The sequence below is a fragment of the Lepus europaeus genome, chromosome 11 (genome assembly GCF_033115175.1).
Source record: "Lepus europaeus isolate LE1 chromosome 11, mLepTim1.pri, whole genome shotgun sequence".
Classification (NCBI taxonomy): domain Eukaryota; kingdom Metazoa; phylum Chordata; class Mammalia; order Lagomorpha; family Leporidae; genus Lepus; species Lepus europaeus.
The window spans coordinates 48336697-48357445 of NC_084837.1; the positions used below are offsets into that span (position 1 = coordinate 48336697).

A 20749-nucleotide genomic window follows, 5' to 3' on the forward strand; every position below is an offset into this window, starting at 1 on the left:
TTTAAAGTCCTCGTTTCATAGAACAATTGTTTCTTCTATGAAACTTCTTTGTTTGTGTGTTGGATGAGTAGTCTGGCTGTCATTGATTTTCCCCCATAACTGTACATTTAATATTAGATTAATTGCTAATTTTTTTATGTGTTGATCTCAAATTTTCTAACTAAGTATAAATCTTTAGGATAAGGATCATGTTTTATATTCATTCTTTAACATTACTATCATAGCAGGTACTTAAAAGTATTTATTAGTTGACTAATTTTCTTTGTGTGTGGAAAGGGTGATAAGGAGCATATAATCAATACTTAGTGCACACGTAATATGTATCAGCACAATGTTAGCACATTACATATACTGTCTAAGTTAATAATCACACCAGCAGAGCTAGGGAGATAATCTGAGTTTTCAAATGAAGAATCTGGGACTTTTAGAGGTCAAACAAGTTGGCCAGTGTTGTCATCATTTGTCGATATCTAATTCAATCTCTGGACTATGTCTATTAGAACAAAAAGGTCCTATGCTCCTAACTCTACTGTGCTGCCTCTTTATTACAGACATTTCCTGGAGCAGATATTGTGATGTGCTACCCAGATTTGCCCAGCAGAACTGAGACACCCATTCTCCCAGGGGTCAGGATGTTGGCTGTTGAGAGTATTATTTGTGACCCTTTCTGGGATTTGCCCTTAACTGGGGGAGCATTTTCACCTAAGGAGGTGTCCCCTTCCCAGTGCAGTCCACAGTCAGTGGTTGGTCCTTGTAGAAATATAAAGGCCTAGCATTTCCCTTTATTTTAGGGTCACATTGAGCAGCATCTCAGCTACAGAGATCTCAATAGTACCATCTATGGCTGGGACTGCCATACAGTTCTTCGCTTCCCTCTTCCCCTTATGCCTTCCTGAAGAGCGTCTCTCAGTAAACTCCTTCCGTGAAAACCTCTGCCCCAGAGTCTGCTTCCCAAGGAACTGAGTTGTGACGTTCGATCATCCCATGGCAAATCATATGGCTTATCAGAAGAATATGGCTTGTTCCTCTGTGTTCGTTGTGAAACACACTATCATTCTTTCAGAGAAACTTGCAGTACCTAATGTAAGTGCTAAAGTTAGACACATGTTGTGACTCTTCTGTATTTTCCTCTCTCTTTACTTTCACTTTGAAGTAAAATAAATTCTTACCATGAGAAAGTAAGACTTTTATCTTGCTTTTATCTTTATATTTACTTTATCTCCCTTAAACTAACTACCTTAAACTGATGTTAGATGTATAACCACTATACATTACAATATTTTTGAGCAAATTTTCCAAGAAAATGAAGGAATGATTCCAGTCCAAATCACTTGAGACTACCCAGAACACATAAAGGAAATGACTTTGACTCATCGCAGTTACAGAATATATTTATCTTGGTCTTCTTCCAGTTCTGATGATGTTTGATTAAAACCAGATCCCACATTTTCAAAGTCATATTTTGGCACATGATTAAATTTTAATTTTTGCCTTTAACATGTTGTTTATAAAAACAATCTCTTTGTGATTTCCTACGAATCTAATATCTCTTTGATTTCAGCTCTTTTATGCCTTTGTTATCTATTAGCTTAATGAGTAAAGTTTCAGCTCTAAAGGACCACTCTCTGTACCTGAAGTACTGACATGCATATACATACAAAGTTATTGTCTGGATCATGGTTGGGACAGTACTAAAGATAGAAAAACTCATTTTGGATTATTGGTCATTATGTAGAACACAGCCTACTAATAGAAGTTAGCTGGTGACTCTTAAGGCACTTGGATTTAGAAACAAGAGCAAAGCAGGGTATGTACTCAGAAGTCACTTTCTGAATACCTTAGGGAGCAATGTACCCTTTGTCCAAACATAAGCTTTATCTTGGGAAAGTGACAAGAAAAAAAGACTGACAATTAGGAAGTCAAAAACCAGGACTCCACCTGTGGAAACTCAACTTCTAGACAAAAAGCTAAAATATGGTGAAGATGGATGCATAAGAGGACAAGAGAGTCAACCAAACTATATGTTCTTCTATAACTCTTATTTATTGTATTCTACACATAGATAAATGGAGTTGAATAAATTGATAAAAAAATTAATTTCTATTCACTCACTTTTTTGTTTAATTTGGGAGCTTCTGACATTTCCCTGCTGGTAACTTAATGATCCCATGGCTTTAGACCTCATTTACTTTTTTTTTTTTTAATTTTTGACAGGCAGAGTGGACAGGGAGAGAGAGAGACAGAGAGAAAGGTCTTCCTTTACAGTTGGTTCACCCTCCAATGGCCGCTGCGGCCAGTGCACCACACTGATCCGAAGGCAGGAGCCAGGTGCTTCTCCTGGTCTCCCATGGGGTGCAGGTCCCAAGCATTTGGGCCATCCTCCACTGCACTCCTGGGCCATAGCAGAGAGCTGGCCTGTAAGAGGGGAAACCGGGACAGAATCGGCGCCCCGACTGGGACTAGAACCTGGTGTGCCAGCGCCACTAGGTAGAGGATTAGCCTGTTGAGCCACGGCGCCGGCCCCTAGACTTCATTTACTTTCATTGGTTTGCTCACATTGCTGAGTCTTTGGCTTTTGTGCTCTGCCTTTTTCTCACACTGTTTCCCTTTTTCCAGCCTTCCTACAGTAAGAGTTCACAGCTGTGCTGTCATCCCTTGACACTACACCAGAAGCCCATCACAGCCAAGCTATAATATATGTCAATCTCATGCCATGTACCATAATTGGTAATCAGATTTGTTATCAGTAAGGGAAAATAATGGAGGGGCCCATTGTGTGTGATTATATGCCAGAGAGTGTAGAACAAAGGGTACCTCTCTAGGTTGGTTACTGCTAGCAGTGCTCAAAACTCTAAGACTTTCAGTACCTTGTTCAGAAGTAAGAAAGCCAACACAAGGCCTGGGAAGCAGATAGGAGTGACAAGCATTAATAGTGTCATTATCTCAAGATAATGCTAAGCTGATAAAATATTTGGCCATGGCCTAGGCTTTTATTTCCCATGAAAATATGAGTTTCAAATATCACAATCTATCACAGAATCTCAAGGGGACTGCACATTTTATAATGTATTAAATTCATGTAAACTGCCACTATGAAGACAGGAAATCTAATTTAGGGGAAAATATTGCAGCATAATAAGGAGGTTAAACTGAGGTGGCCACATTAGGGACACACTGGCTTTCTGACTGACTATTTTCTTAATGAAAGAACATGTCAGTGGGAAGGCCACCAAAAATGATATGGGATTCAGAGCTGTCAGTTATTAGATGCACACAACAGGTAAATTAATATTTGGTGATAGGCTTCTGGTGCTTGGGGCTTGACAGCTTATGCAATACCACTTTGGCACTGCAAATGAGGGGAGATCAGATTCTTTGTCACAGTCAACCAGGTATCACTTTTCTCAGGCTGTCATGAGATGGTTTAGCGACTTACATTAACTCTTGCAGGCCACAAGAGCATTTAAAATTGTTTTTTCCTAGAAATTTACTAGTTTCTGGGAGAATTGGTAGAGCTACTGGCCTGTAGTTCCTATGGGATGTAATCAGTGCTCTGAATTGGAAGAGACCACATAGATAATCTATAATACTACTCTCTCCTCTCCATGTTTCTGAAGAAGCAAGGAACTGCCTCATCACATGTCTTGCCAGTGGTAGTGAATAGAATCTATTTATATTCCATTAAGTTCCCTTTACTAACAAAGAACAATTTGTGGAGTACTTGGATATACATACTCTAATTTGAACATAACTGAACTCTGTAAGACAGTGATACATTTTGTGTGAGTAAAAAGACTCAATGGCAAAGATCCTTGCTTAATGTCACCCAAAGTTGGAACTGAAATATTTTTCTACTGATTTCATGCTCCATCCTCTTCTTACTACATTGTATACTGCCAATATTAAAACTAAGATTTCTTGATGGTAAAAGTTTCCTATGAACACATTTCTCTTACTGGTTTGTTCTTTTCTAAATATAAAGAGTGTGACTATGTCTACACTTCTTTTACAAAATTCTTAGTGTAATTTAACTCAAATTGAAATACAGCTTAAGCGTGTTTCCATCTATTCCTCCATTCCTCCTCCTCTACCTCTTCCACCTCTTCTCCTTTTTTTCTGTTTAGACTAAGGGAATATAAAATGTTTTAAAGATCTATTTATGTATCTGAAAGGTACAGTTATGGAGAGAGAGACAGAGATAGAGACAGAGGGAGAGAGAGAGATCTTCAATCCACTGGTTCATTCTCCAAATGGCTCCAATGACCAGAGCTGGGCTGAAACCAGGAGCTTCTTCTGGGTCTCCCATGTGCATGCAGGGGCCCAAGGACTAGAGCCATCTTCTGCTGCTTTCCCAGGCACATTAGCAGCGAGCTGGATTGGAAGTGGAGCATCTGGGACTCAAACCAGTACCCAAATGGGATGCTGGTGCTGCAGGCAGTGGCTTTATCTACTATGCCACAGCACCAGCCCCCAGATATAATACATTCTAATTCATACATTTCATGCTTACTTCATCTACTATCCCTTTAAAAATAAACAGTCTTCATTCTTTATTTGCATATCATTTACAATTTATTAACTTCTAAAGGTTATTGGATCTTACTGATTGTTCTTTATGTAATCATTGTTCAGGTCAAATGCAAATATGGTTGTTAGTTTTGCAAAAGTAACTTTAAAAAAACTAAAAGTAAAAAATTATCATTTTTATTTTTCAATATACATGAGTGGCATCTCTTACCATTAACTGTTGGAAGCTCTGAAGTCTACACTATCAGATTATAACACAAGGCCAGAATGCCTACATTAAGCCCTAGTTCACTGAATTTTATCAGTCATCAGTTATGAAAGGACTATTTCCTCATCAGAGCTTACTTAGGAAATGAACCTTTTCCTATTTAGAAACTCATGCTAAGACCACATTATCATCCAGGGCACTAATAATAAGACATAATGGGCACTGAAACATTTTTATTAGATAGGGCCAGTATTATGTCAAACTTTTAGTTATGTCATCAACATCCCATATTGGAGTGCTGAGTCTCAGCTACTTCAATTCTGAACCAGCTTCCTGCTAAAAGGCAGTAGAACTGCCACCCATACAGGAGACCAGGATGGAGTTCCCCGGCTGCTGGTGTTAGCCTGTCTCAGACCTGACTGTCGCGACTATCTGGGGAATGAAACAGCAGATGGAAGTTATCTCTCTGTGTGTCTCTCCATCTCTCTCTCTGTCACTCTTTCAAATAAATCTTTAAAGAATTTTTGTTTAGATAAAAGTGGCTAATTTTTTTACACAATTCAAGTGGATTCATGCTCGGTAGTCTATTTATTTCTAATGATAAGCTCTGAAACAGTGAGAAAATGTTCCATGAGGCAGGACTATCATGATCTTATTTTGAACAGGCCTGAAAATATTTGAAAAGGTACAGCAAGTCAGGAGCTTTACTGGTAAGATATAGATAAAAACTCTTCTGATCTCTTCCAAATTAAACTTTTACATGTGTTGTTATTCACTTCCTCTACCTCACTCCAAGTTCTAGAAGATTAACCAAAGCTCATGCAGGTAGCTATAACATTGATGGAGTTTTGTGGGTTGCTGCTATTCCTAGGGTCCCTGAGGTAGCATCTAACTGTAGCAGCAACACAGACATTCTTAAGGTACACTCGTGTTTGTTTGAGTCTCAGCAGGTGGAACAGTGGGGGCTATCAGAAGTAGAAAGTTAAAGAATATTCCTTTTTTTTAAAAAAAAAAGATCTATTTATTTATTTGAGAGAGTTACACAGAGAGAGGAGAGGTAGAGAGAAGTCTTCCATCTGATGGTTCACTTCCCAACTGGCCACAGTGGCCGGAGCTCTGCTGATCCGAAGCCAGGAGCCAGAAGCTTCTTTTGGGTCTCCCATATGGGTGCATGGACCCAAGGACTTGGGCCATCTTCCACTGCTTTCCCAGGCCATAGCAGAAAGTTGGATAGGAAGTGGAGCAGCCAGGTCTTGAACCAGTGCCCATATGGGATGCCAGCGCTTCAGGCCACTGTACCACAGCGCTGGCTCCCAAAGAATATTCTTAAACTTGGTAAATTTGAATAAACATTAGGTAAAGTCTATGTGGTTCAGAAACAGACTGGTTAAGTCTATGAGAGACAGAGAGAGTGCCCACTGAAGTGACTAAACTGAACCCATTGTGGTGGCATTGAGTTCATACCTCGTATTTACACTACATGCTCAGCTAAAGAGAACACACCACACAATAATCAATTTTATAGTGAACTGTCTTCACCTGACATTCTATTCGATGAAGGAACACTCCCACGTGATCATGTGATGAGAATGGAGTTCCCACAACACTCTCACAATGCAAGAATCTCAGAATAACGAGTGGACTTCCTGTGATTCAAGATCACATTCCTGGTCAGCACTGCCCCTGGAAGTGCAGGTAAATTCTTTTATGTGAGTCCAGGCCAAGAAAATAGTGGTCTTTGGTTTTAATGAATAAAAAATCATTTTACTTGGGCTTATTGAGGGAGTTTAATATTACCTTTCTGTGGGTGATAGAAGAAATTTTAAAAGATAAGATTGACTTTGGAACTGAAACTCCATCCAAGATACTACACTATTCTGGTAACACTCCACTATGTAAAAAATAGAAAATACCCCACTTCTTGAACTATGTTCAGAAATTGGTTATTAAAGCAAGCACAACTGATACTATTGATAAATCCTTATTCATAGGCTATATTATTATAACATTATATTAGGCTACTATTTACATTTCACAAAGTTAAAATAACAAGAACAGAAATTCAAAATGTGCATACTGTCTCACTGCAACACTTCCTGAGCCAATATCTGTAGAGCCCATTTGTGTCTCTCTCTATTACATACACACACATATATAACAACATAAACACACACATCCTATCTGAACTAAATAGCGTTGTCCCAAATAAGCTTAGAAAAGTCATTAAAAACTGGAAGTTATAGGGGGAGAAAAGCCACTGTAATTCAAAAGCTGTACTTTGGAAATTTATATTTATTAAATAAAAGTTAAAAAATAAAAATAAAAAATAAAAAAGAGAAGCATATACTCAAAAGAATTTTTGCTGGAAAAATATCCTGATGTCTTCAAATTATTTGTTCAAATGCCATTATCCTCGTAAGTCTGTCTAACTGTTATTCCCAAATAAAAAGGATAGAGAGGTGACTGAGTGGCCTAGCAGTTCAGATGCCATTTAGGATGCTGTGTTACACATTGGAGTATCTGGGTTCAGTTCTTGCCTCCAGCTCCTGATTCTAGCTTCTTGAAAGAGGAACCTGGGAGACAGCAGTGATGACGCAATAGTTGGATTCACGCAAAAGAGCTGGACGGAGTTCCCAGCTATAGGTTTTGCTGTCCTAGGCTGCTGTAGGCATTTGGGAAGTGAACCGGTGGATGTGAGTTATGTCTTTCTGTCTAATTCTCAAATAAATAAAATAAAATTTAAAATATTTTTAAAAATAAAATGAGTATAGGAACTGGCACTGGGGTATAGTGAGTAAGCCCACCGATTGCAGTGCTGGCATCCCATATGGGCTCCGGTTCAAGTCCTGGCTGCTCCACTTGCAATCCAGCTCTCTGCTATGGCCTGGGATAGCGGTAGAAGGTGGCCCAAGTCCTTGGGACCCCTGCACCCATGTGGGAGACCTGGAAGAAGCTCCTGGCTCCTGGCTTTGGATTGGCGCAGCTCTGGCCATTGCGGCCATCTGGGGAGTGAACCAGTGATTGGAAGACCTCTGCCTCTCTGCCTCTGCCTCTCTGTAACTCTGCCTTTCAAATAAATAAATAAATCTTTTAAAAATAAAATAAAATGAGTAGAAATACAATACAGAGCCCTCTAAATGTTGAGCTGCTTCCTTGTTTATAAAATTCTAGCATCATAACCTTCAGTGCAATAATGAGGTGTCCTTCCCTGTCCAGATTGCTACAGGATTTAAAGCAGTAAAATGATTCACTGGAATGAACTAACATATTAAATAATTACCATTCTACACATTTCACTGTTAAGCACAATCATACAAAATATATAGAAAAGTTTTATTTATCTTTATATCAAATAAAGAATTGGAGAATATCCTCTTGCAGTTTAAGAAACAAGTTAAGTAGCACTCCATCTGGAGGGTCATATAAGGCTGTTGGAGCACCAGTATTGCCTTTTAGAACCATTATTTTAAGACTTCCATTTTGCAGTCATTGAAACTTGACTTCACATATCAAGCATCTACTGATTGTTTAGTTCATTCCAAATAAACTCCAGAATTTAATCTGTTACTACTACCCTAGGGGAGGCACACCTGTTTGCGTGATCCTGTGTCTTTCTGTGTGTTCAACAAGAATTTTCTGCTGTCTCATTTTGTTATGATTTTGGTCCCATTGCACTGGGAAGAGATTACATTCCATCCTATTAACCAGAAGTAAAATGTCCTGATGCAGTCTTAACTGTGTAACTACATTAACTGTCTTCCTGGATCCAGCAGCTTGGAAGAATACAGCTTACTTCTCTCACAACCAGTGTTGTGTGAGCTGCCGTTACATTCATAAGAGACAAATGAATCATAGAAAGTCAGAAAAATGAAGATATTATGCTTGTACACTTGAGAATATTTACAAGGAGACATTAAATATACTTTTGGTCACATAAAATTCTCTCTGGCCTTTTTACTTGTGATATTAAGAAGACTGACTATTTGACCCAAAGGTCATTATTATCTATAGTAAAGAAAATAGTCATTAAGAAAGGAAACTCAGAAAATGGAAAATCTCTTTCCATTGTCATCTGCTTTTATCAAGAAAGCTTTGGCATACTGGGATCTTTGTTAAGAACTTTAAATCTCTAAGGAATAGATTTCCAATGTTACCAGTTTCAATAATAGCATTTAGTTCCCAGAAATATTTCCCAGTGGGTTCATTCTGCCTGCTCATTTTCATCTTCTCTTCCTAAAGAAAAATGACATTAAAGATGTGCAAAAAGTCAGATTTCTTACTGGGCTTCAAATTTCTTTTGGCACTGAAATTGTAGCAGCACCTTGAGAATGAAACTTTTCTCCTACATCTAAATTTACATTAGGCCCTGCAGTGAAGAGGGAAGATATATTTTTCTTCTATTAAAGGAAGGAATGCTTGGACAGAGAGTGGGATGGGATTTGACCCAAGTATCACAGCTACTCCAAGGTCATTCACAAATCCCTTGAGAAAAAAAAAATTAAAAAGGAGAAAATCTAAACCTGAGACAAAGGCAGACAGTAATAACTCCATTAGGAATTTGCCTTGTGATCTATGAGAACTTTCCTTTTTCTTCACATTTTGAGTGGCCTGGATCAGATGACAGTTTTGCTGCGATCCTGCCCTAAGAGCGTAGCTACCATTTGTTTTGTCAAATTGGGCAATTTCAAGGATCATATCCTTTGCTGCAAAATTATTTTCTTCCAAGGCCTAGTCTTTGTCAGGTACTCATTTTCTCAACACCTTTGATACCACTAGGGAATTTTGACATATGTATTCAAACATGTGAATTTACATCCTTCTAGTTGCTTTAACTTCTCACTGGAGCAAGATTATTAGATGGTGTGTGGTACAAATCATTATTGTTACCAATGATTATTAAAGATTTCAAAGGTAAAGGTAAGTAGCACTAAATAGGAAACTTTTTTTTTTTTTTTTTTTTTTTTGACAGGCAGAGTGGACAGTAGAGAGAGAGACAGAGAGAAAGGTCTTCCTTTTTGCCGTTGGTTCACCCTCTAATGGCCGCCGCGGTAGGCGCGCTGCGGCCGGCGCACCGCGCTGATCCGATGGCAGGAGCCAGGTGCTTCTCCTGGAAACTTTTTAAACCATCTGAAGACAAAATTGTTCCAAATGTAAATTCTGAATATTTTCACTATACTCACAATAACCTTCTTAGAAGACCATTTATTCAGACTTCAATATTAACTGTCAGCAACTTTGCTTGTTATTCTAAGAACTGAAACCAAACTTCAATTAGGAAACCAAACTTGTAGGAGTGGGAGTTCAGTGATAAATGTTTACTCATTTCTAGCAACTACTGGATTTTCTGTCTCACCTTAAGAATGAGAAAACAGGCAAATCTCCAAGGCTGAGCTTTTTGGGGTGAGATTTTTCTTACATCTCTATACCCAATTATCTGTGTATTCCATCAGAAGAGAGTCTCAAGGTACTGATTATTGAAACTGACCTGGTAGGCATCCCAGGTCTTAAAGATGAATGAATAAATAACTTTGCTGAATGCTGCTGAATACGTGATAATGCAATTAGCATTCCTGCCAACAGAATTGAAAACGAGATGCTGCATCTCTAGGGACATTTATACTTCTCTGTAAATAGTTTCTTTTAAAATGCACAAGATACATAAGAGCTAAGCAAAAAGGTTCACTCTAAATTAAAATGCTATTATGCTACAGATGATGTGGATGAAGGGTTTACTGAATTGTCACTCCCAGATTGACAGGGGAAAGCCATCATTACATATTTTCCAAGCACGCTGAGCCCCAGAGGCATCAGGTTTCTTCAAACAATAACAACAACAAAAAGTCATCTGGGTTAAAAATAATCCACTAGAGAACAGAGTGGTGACCCATGGCTATTATCTCCATGACTAGAAAAATAAACGTTAACATTTATTTGATACTCAAGAGAAGGGAAATGAACTGCTTGAAATCACATAGTTTCTTCCAGTTTTCAAAGTGAAGATTTTGAAAATGTGGTGTTTGAAAATCATGGAAGATTGCTGCCTCAATTTGTTTAAAAATTAAGGCATTTACTATATTGGCACCAAATCAAGTCAATCCAATCAATTTCTCCTCAGATACTTCAGTAACTTAAAATTTAAATGTTAATCAGTTCCACTTGGATTATTTACATACAGGTGCATAGGAAATAATCCAGTGGGGTTGCTGCCCAATATTTGCTAGCTAACACTGCGAAGACAAGAATTGCTTTTTCCCCCCTTCCTTCCAGAGCATTTGCAAAGGATGAGTGAACTTCCTTCAGACTCAGCAGGACTTCCTCAGTCTGGCTGTGTTTTAACTCACAATGATTTCCTCTTCAGAAACAAGCGCACGGATGCCAGTTCATCTCTCACCAGAAACAAGAATAGAGATGTTATGTCTTGTAACTAAAGACTCATAGCAGGAACCTAGCTGGAGAACAGTTGCTAGTGGGTCCAGTTCCTTTAATGGCATAACTATAAACTAGGAAAAACAGAGGAATGTAGACTAACACTGAGCCAAGACAGAACAGTTGGCCTAACATTGCCACTAAAAAGCTCCATGGCTCTCAGCAAAGCCATATAAGCAATCTGGGTTACAGTTTCTGCCTACGTAAAGGAAAAGAGTTTGAACTGATTATGCTTTCATTTATTCAAATATATCAAGTGCTTGCAATTTGCCAGTTACTGTTGAAGGATAGCAAAATATGTCACCTTAAAATATGCCACTTTGGCATAAGAATTATTTTGAGCAGAAGGCAATTGAGAAGAGACAGATATAAGAAGAGCTCTCTGTCCTCCCCCCATTTGCCTAAAAGCAGGACATAAATTTACAAAGGTGCCCTTCTCTTCTGCCAGCAAAGACAAAAGCTTATCATTGGAGATGACTTTAGAGCCATATAAGCCTGGAGATGGCACCAGAGGAATCCACATAACAAACGTTCGTCTCTAGCCTTTATCTACCATGAGTTTCCCAAATAGTTGTCCTACAAATGGCTTGCTGCTCCTTGGGACTCCAGGTCCTTTCCTTTTGTCACTGTTTAAAAAGTTGCTGGTTTTTGTTGTTGTTGATGAAGACACTATATAAGATGAAGCTCTAAGTCACCTCTTTGGTGACAGGTTACTCTGCCTGAGTAACATGTATTTATGAGATACATGAGTTAATAAACTTCCTTTGGTTTTCTGTTGTTAATCTGTTTTTTGTTAAAGGGGTCTCAGCTGAAAATTCAAGAGATGCTACGGTTTGAACGTGTCCCCTCCAATATCCAGGTGTTGCCAACATGATGGTGTTGAGAAGCAGGGCCTGTGACAAGGTGAGTAGGCCATGTGGGCTCCTCCCTTGAGAATGTGATTTAGACCCTTATGAGAGAGACATCAGGTAGGCTTCTCTTGGCCTTCTGCTCTCTGTCATGCGGGAACACAACATTCCTCTCCTCTGAAGGATGCAGAAGGAACATTTTAACTTGGGAAGTAGAGAGTAGTCCTCAGCAGAAACTGAACCCGCTGGTACTTCCATCTTGGACTTCCCTACCTTCAGAATTATGAGAAAATACAATACTGTTTTCTATAAATTAGCCAATATTGAGTATTTTGTTACAAGCACTACAAACAGTGTAAAGCAGAAAGCTAGAGGGAAAATAATTTTCCCTCCCCCAGATCGTGGTCACTTCTGGGATTCCTATTTTGTGAACTGCTCACAAAACCTGAACCTTTGTGCATTGACTAGGTTTCGTGGCTCTTCTTTTATTTGCCTGTTTGCTTAAATTGACACCACTTGTTTTATTACCCCCAAAACTGACTACAGAGAAAATATTATCACAAATCAGTATGATCGATCCCTTCTGCTCTTTCAAAACTGGGGCCAACCTTACTTCATTAAGAATCATGTGCACATATAAATAACTAATAAACTCATAAGGATGGGACTATTTTAAGTATTTGTGGCTTTTATTAGCTGAAGTTCCTGAATTTTCTTAAAAAATGGAATTTTGTTGAAACTTGTAGTATTGGATACTAGATGAATTATGACTCTTTTATAGAAGTTGGAAAAATTTACTTTTGTGAAATACTACACACTTTTTGCCTAGATAATATGATATTTCTAGACCTGCATTGCTTTGTCTTGTTAATCTCTGTCTATCATGAATCAGCTCTCTTGTTGATCCAGAAACTTTACTACATTCAACACAAATATTTCTCCAATAACACTTTTATTTGCTTCCATTTTAAAATGTGAGCAGTCACTATTTGTTGAGCAAACATATGTGACAGATATTGGACCAGGCTCTTTATTACAGGCAATCTATCTGTGATCAGCCTTCTGTAGGCCTAATGTAATTTCACATCTCTATTTCATTCATTTCTTCATTTATTGCTTCATTTAACTATGAGTCTGGCATTATTCTAAGTGGTGGAGATACATCAGTGAGCAGAACAGCATTCCTACCTTCATGAACTTAGCATCTAAATAGATGACACATTTTTTGAAGATGGGATCAATTTTATTTTTATTTTTTTTCCATAAAGTAAAAAAAAAATAAATAGTTCTTGAATAACTAGAAACTTGTGTTGGAAGGTGAATTATAGAAATGTAAAGCAATAAGACTAACTTCAGGTGTATAATAAAGATGATTAGGAATTGTCATGTAAAAACTCTCTCAATAACTTAATTGAAACCAATGGCTGAGAGTATGCATTGTTGTTTGGTGGATTAAGCCTCCTCCTGGGATGCTCGCATCCAACATTTAGGTACCTAGGACCAAGACTGCTTCTGCTTCCTATACAGCTTCTGGATAATGTGCATCCTTAGAAGCAGAGATGATGGCTCGGGTAGTTGGGTCTCCACCAGCCACATGGAAGACTCAGATGGACTTCCTGACTCCTGACATAGGCATGGCCCAGCCCCAGCTGTTGCAAGCCTTCGCAGAGTGAATCAGCAGATGGAAGACCTCTCTCTGCACTCTTTCAAGTAGATAAATAAACTTTTAAAAAAGTAACAGCTGTATGCATCATTGCCACTGTACCTACTATGAAAGGATTTGACTAAAGCTGGTCCTATGAAGTATTTGGCAGTAAAAATGCTTGCTTATAGGAATCTACTTCGTCTACCTGCCTCCCTCCCTTGCTTCCTCCCTTCCTTCCTTCCTTTGGTCTTCTTCTTTTCCAGAAAAAGCTAAATGCTTATTGTAATAACAATTGTTGTGAATTTTGCAGTATTCTTTCTAAAAGTAACAGCAGTTAAAAACAATGGTAGAAGGATATAAAGTTGATGTATATTATTAAAGTATAGAATTGTGGGCCAGCACCGTGGCTCACTAGGCTAATCCTCTGCCTGTGGCGCCGGCACCCCGGGTTCTAGTCCCGGTTGGGGCACCAGGTACTAGTCTTGTTGCCCCTCTTCCAGTCCAGCTCTCTGCTGTGGCCCGGAAAGGCAGTGGAGGATGGCCCAAGTGCTTGGGTCCCTGCACCCGCATGGGAGACCTGGAGGAAGCACCTGGCTCCTGGCTTTGGATCAGGGCAGCACAGGCTGTGGTGGCCATTAGGGGAATGAACCAACGGAAGGAAGATCTTTCTCTCTGTCTCTCTCTCGCTGTCTATAACTCTCTATGTCTCTCTCTCACTAACTCTGCCTGGCAAAAAATAAAAAAAAAAAAATTTAAAAAGTATAGAATTTTGAATACTGTGATTCAAGGATAGGGGAAGTCCTGTGAAGGTAAATAGACTCAATAAAGTTTTAAAAAAATCATACCATCAAATAGTGATTGATGGCATTGTAAAGAAAGGTGTCCTTGTTCTTGGCAATAAAGGTGGAGACGTAGTATAATAATAACTGAGTGGTCAAAATTTTATTTTTGAGCATAAGAATTTCTTAACATTTTCTTAACTCAATCTACATAACTTTTACAAAGCTTAATTTCAGGCCAAAAAACCCACACTATATGAAAATGTATTGGCTAGAAAGGATGATAAGGATACTTGAAAGAAAGGGAAACAAATGTGTTTTTCTAAGGATATCTCCAACTCATCAAGTTTTCATTCCTGACAGCACACAGATTTCTTGACTTTCAGTCTGACACCCATAAATATTCCAGCTCAGTGGGTCTTTGGGTTCCCCAGTCTCTATAAATATACCATTGCTTTTGATTGTTTTATGATGGAAGTTTATTTTATTTTATTTTTGCCTGCACAGTTGGCTTTGTTTTTTTCTATGCTTTATAGACCCTTGTCTTTTTATTAGTTCAGTGTTCCCTGTTGATTTTGTGTTTTATATTCCTGCTGTCACCACCAGAACCTCACTGTAAACAAGAATGTTGTATCTCAGTGGGTTATTTTCTGTTAATGACCTGTGATACAGTATATAAATAAACCAGAGAGTCATCCACAGGTGCAGTTTATTAGAGTTATTGCACTGTGGCTTGGGTAATGTTCCTCGGTTCTTTAAAACTTTGCTGCATTGAGAAGCAAAGGGGCCAGCTAGCTGGCAGCTGTGAAGGGAGAAAAATGGGCCGTCACTTCGCGATGGATGGAAACCCAGACTAATAATCATCATTTTAATTTCTCAGTGTCAACATCTATGTTTACTGCATGACTTAAAAAAAAATTCCACTAAGCCAAACTACCCAGATAAAGTGGTCTGCTCTTATTAACTGTCTTGAGCAGGAGTAGAGAGAACACACCAAAGTCCCTTCCTCACATAAAAAATAAAACCACAGAAAAAAACACACAGTGTACTGCTCAATTAGAACAAGAGGGATTGTTTTGGGTTGCACTCAGGTGCATAATGAAGACTGATAATGATAGTTTATTAATGAATTCTCATAACCCCTGGTGAGGTAGGTGTTATTAAGACTCCAGTTCATGTGGGGCGATGGAGGCTAAGTAACTCGCCCAAGGCCAGGCAGTGCATCAGTCCCTACTCACAGAGCAGAGACATCAAATGAGCTCCTGCCACACCTTGTGCTCCATCCACTAGATCATGGTTTGCTTTCGTCTTGGGATGAAATTAGCAGAAGAAATTGGAGCTGAAGAGCCAAGAGATGGAATATTTTGTAATGATTTCAGGAGGGAACTGAAAGGCAATAAAGGGCTCTGAGGATACTGTAATGTGCTTCAGTGAACACATGTGTACTTCTGGCTTTGAAATACATCAGGAGCAGATTCTGTGATGCACATTCAGAAGCAATCAGGACTAGCAGAAGACAAGGGAAAGAACACAGGTAAAGTGGAAAATACAGTGGAGACACTAATGTTCTGAACATTAATGTGCAGAGTATCTAAAATAGAATATTATATTGTTGGCGGAGCCTGATAAAAATAAGGTTACAGGCTTCTACTTACTGACTGTGAAGAGACTACCAGTAGCTATTCTTTCGTCTTTCACATTTTATTTTATCCATAATAACCATAGTAACAATGCTTTGTAATTATCTATTAAATTTTTTTCTAAGTTTGTGCTACAGGTATCCAAGATGATTCTATTCTAAACAAAAGCATCCCAGGCATAACAAATTCTAGTAATTTAAGATGTTTAACTGGTGCATGCACAGCAATATCTGTCACTGTAATGATGAGCTGCACTTTAATGCATCTCACTCTTCACATTTGTTCCAAGTCCTTTATCAGACAGACATACTTATTTTTCTTTGCTGGTTTGTTCTGAAAATATTTCTGCTGAATAGAACTGCATGATCAGTTAGCTCTACCTTCTTAATACCAAATATATCAAAAGCATGCCATCTATGCCATTTTAGAGAACTAGTGGGGTGAATTAGCATTCAAATACAACTCATTCAAATTTATTAACCAACAGTTTTGAACTATTGATATACAATCTTAGAGGAAAAATTGTACACATATTTCACAATTGCTAAGTTATAGCTATCCCCAATTTACTTTTGCATTGTGTTATTTGCCTTCTTATGGTGGATTTTTGGAGCATCAATATTGTTCATTTAGAAAGCACCTGTTACTTTAGATATATGTAGCAGAAAGTTAGCACTTTCCTTTGTTGTTGGCTTAAGCAGAGCTGTCAGGATATGAAGACCACACCTGAATTCTATGCTTCCTTTATATATACCAGCTTCAAGTTCTCACTAGCATAATATTTTTAGGGCTTGAAGTCCAATCAACCAAAAATTTGTATGCATAAGCATTTCTCTTTATGGATTATCTATGGAGTTTATAAACTTATAGTCTCCGCTAAGGTTATATGCCAAGATATAGTTAAGATGGTAAATGAGAGAAAGACCAGGTAGAATAACAGCTTCAGCCTTTCTCACCTATGGAAACTCTTAATTTTAAATCTACCAAATAATTGGCATTACTATTTTGGTTTTGTTTTTTTGCTTGATTGGTTTATTTTTTGTGGAGACATGAAAGAATCGCCTATATTACTTGTGTACAAATAGACAACTATTTTATAAAATGGAGAGGTACATAAAAATACTGACTATGATGCTTCTTTAATGGCTAACATTTAAAAGACACTTTGAGTTCCCGTGCAAATTAGGTTCACGGGTATTTCTTGTACCTTTATTCTTGACTTAGCCAACTCATGCATCATCTGCTTAGATGCTCATATTTTTGTGCCTTCACATCTAACTTCCTACTAACTTAGCTTCCTATTAATTTACTAATTTAGTTTCTTATTAATAAGAAAAACTTTACCTTTTGCCTGCTTTGAAAAATGATTTTAGAGTGGCATTTGAAAGCTGTTTTTATATTCTTATTTAAATGCATTTTTATTAGTGATTTAAATAGTATTAGTATTTCATCCCAAAATTAAAAGTTCATATAGGAGGGGCTGGTGCTGTGACACAGTAGGCTAAGCCTCCGCCAGCAATGCTGACATCCTATATGGGCACTGGTTCAAGTCCTTGCTGCTCTACTTCCAATCCAGCTCTCTACTATGGCCTGGGAAAGCAGTGAAAGATGGCCCAACTGGAAGATGGCTTGGGGCCCCACACCCACATGGGAGACCTGGCTGGCCGTGGCAACCATTTGGGGAGTGAACCAGAGGATGGAAAACCTTTCTCTCTCTCTCCCTCTGTAACTCTATTTCTCAAATAAATAAATAAATCTTTTTTAGAAAACAAAAAAATAAATCTTTTTTAAAAAAAAGTTTATGTAAGAAAATATTATCACTGGGACCTTCCAAGATCAGAATGACAAGATTCTTTGAGGGATGTAAATGCTCCCCCCAGTTTCTTCCTTCAATTGAAGCTTCCGTGTGAATCAGGCACTGAGTGCTACAGAGCAGAGTGGTCCGAAGACTCAGGGGAGGTTGCCAAAAGAAAGCATCAGTGTGGGCCAGCGGAAAGGATGGGCTCTTGCCAAAGATGGGCCCATGGCCCCTTCTTTATTTGCAATTTGCATTAGTTTTATGTGATGGGTGTAGTTTTATTTTTCTACTCCTGTGCTATTTTACTGTCTGGTTTTCTTTTGAACTGGCAGGGAATTTTTATATTAGTATTCATAGTAGTTCAGTTTTTTAGGGGAAATTAGAGATGTATTTAGACACCCAGTGCCAGAATCCAATATACATTATCCTTGCTAAATAGAAATTTACTTCCACCAGAATACTTGCAGTAACAGTGAATTACAAAGCAGTTATTTCAAAATCTACCTCCCTGGAGCTATTACACATTTATCAGTTGTTTCTTTAGAAATGACTACAATCCCATCAAGGTGGCATGTACCAATGCCATCTCACTAGTCCAAGTGATCAATTTCAGTTCACAATTGATCACTCTGATAGATCTAAGAGTCAAAGGGATCACACAAACAAGACTAGTGTCTGCTAATACTAACTGATAGAATCAAAAGGGGAGAGAAGGATCCAACATGGGAAGCGGGATACACAGCAGACTCATAGAATGGCAGATGTCCTAAACAACACGCTGGGCTCAGAATCAGCCCTTAAGGCATTTGGATCTGGCTCAAGAGCCCATGAGAGTATTTCAGGCATGGAAAGCCAAGACACTCTGTCAAAAAATAAATAAATAAATAAAAAAGAAGACCTAACTGAAAGATCTCTGCGAATGAGATCCCAGTGGAAAGAATGGGGCCATCAAAGAAGGAGGTACCTTTCTCTGAAGGGAGGAGAGAACTTCCACTTTGACTATGACCCTATCAGAATAAGATCAAAGTCGGTGAAACCTAAAGGCTTCCATAGCCTTGGCAACTCATGACTAGAGCCTAGGGAGATTACTGACGCCATGAACAGGAGTGTCAAATTGTTAAATCAACAACAGAAGTCACTGTGTACTTACGTCTCATGTGGGATCTGTCCTTAATGTGTTGTCCAATGTGAAGTGATGCTATAACTAGTACTGAAACAGTATTTTTACACTTTGTGTTTCTGTGTGGGTGCAAACTGATGAAATCTTTACTTAGTATGTACTGAATTGATCTGCTGTATATAAAGATAATTGAAAATGAAAAAAAAACAACTTGGTGTTAAATTGGAAATTGCATAGCAAATTAATTAATTTTTAAAAATATCATGTAGGATCTCTGTCTTTAATGTGCTGTACACTCTTATTTAATGCTATAACTAGTACTCCAACAGTATTTTTTCACTTTGTGTTGCTATGTGGGGGCAAACTGTTGAAATCGTTACCTAATATATACTAAACTGATCTTCTGTGTATAAAGAGAATTGAAAATGAATCTTGATGTGAATGGAAGGGGAGAGGGGGAGGGAAAGGGGAGGGTTGCAGGTGGGAGGGAAGTTATGGGGGGTGAAGCCATTGTAATCCATAAGCTGTACATTGGAAATTTATATTCATTAAATAAAAGTAAAAAAAAAGAAATGACTAGATAGATGTATGGTGACAGAACTTCCACGTTCAGGAAATGACAAAAGTAAAGTAATGGACTTAGGAGGAATGGATGGTTTTGGTCAGTTGCTAAGTAGGCAGAAAAGAAAGGACCCATTTTAGGGGAGGAGTCCAAAATAAACCTGTGGTCAAATCAATTTCTGCTCTAGCATTGTATATTATTTTTAAAATTTATTTATTTTCATCTTATTTGAAAGAGAGACAGAGTTCAAGACGTGTGTGAGAAGGAGATTGATTTCTTCCATTAACCAGTTCACTCCCCGAATGCCCACAACAGTCAGGGCTGTGCCAGGCTGAAACCAAGAGACTGGGACTCAATCTGGGTCTCTCACATGGGTGCCAGGGATGCAAGTAATTGAACCATCATCTGCTGCCTTCTTAGGTTGCTAAATAGCAGGAAGCTGGCTTAAAAGTTGAGCCAGGACTCTAAGTAGGCTATCTGAGATGGTATGCAAATGCCCCAAGAAGTGTCTTTAGCACTGTGCTGAACACCTACCTTCCTACCATCACTTATACATGGACTTACTGGTCCTGAGTAATGGAGAGTGTGCACAGTTAAAATTCATTTGTTTTGGCTGGTGCTGTGGTGTAATAGGCTAAGCCTCTGCATGTTGCACCGGCATCCCATATGCATGCTGGTTCATGTCCCGGCTGCTACTAATTTAAAAAAAAATGCTCTGTAACTTTTTGTATGCAATATATTTTCCTCCCATTTGAGAGACTAGAGCTTTTGCACATTGCTGGTCCTAACAACCATCTTGAAATGTCCATGATTTTTTAATAATTCTAAACAGTGAATAAGATTGTATGTGCAGATCATTTCAGACCATTGGCATAACTCATTTTGGGTTTACATTCCATTAGTTTGGTTAAAAGATCCCAGAGAACCCCAGAATCTCAAAATCCAAAAGGCTCCAAACTACTGAATTTTTTTCTTAAAATTAGTACTAACTTTTTTTCTCTTTTTTAAACTTTTAAATGATTTATTGTAATTATATGAAAGGCAAAGGGACAGAAAGAGACAGAAAGTCATCCTTCTGTTTGCTGGTTAATTCCCCAAATGCCTATATTGGCTGGGGCTGGGCCAGTACAAAGCCAGGAGCCAGGTACTCAATCCATTTCACCCACATGAGTGGCAGGAACCCAAATACATGGAAC

General features: G+C 38.4%; 1 pseudogene; it reads left to right on the plus strand.

Moving 5' to 3' along the window:
• Positions 1–12031: 12031 nt before the first annotated feature.
• Positions 12032–20749, plus strand: part of LOC133770472 (heterogeneous nuclear ribonucleoprotein M-like) — a 53325-nt pseudogene continuing 44607 nt past the window's right edge.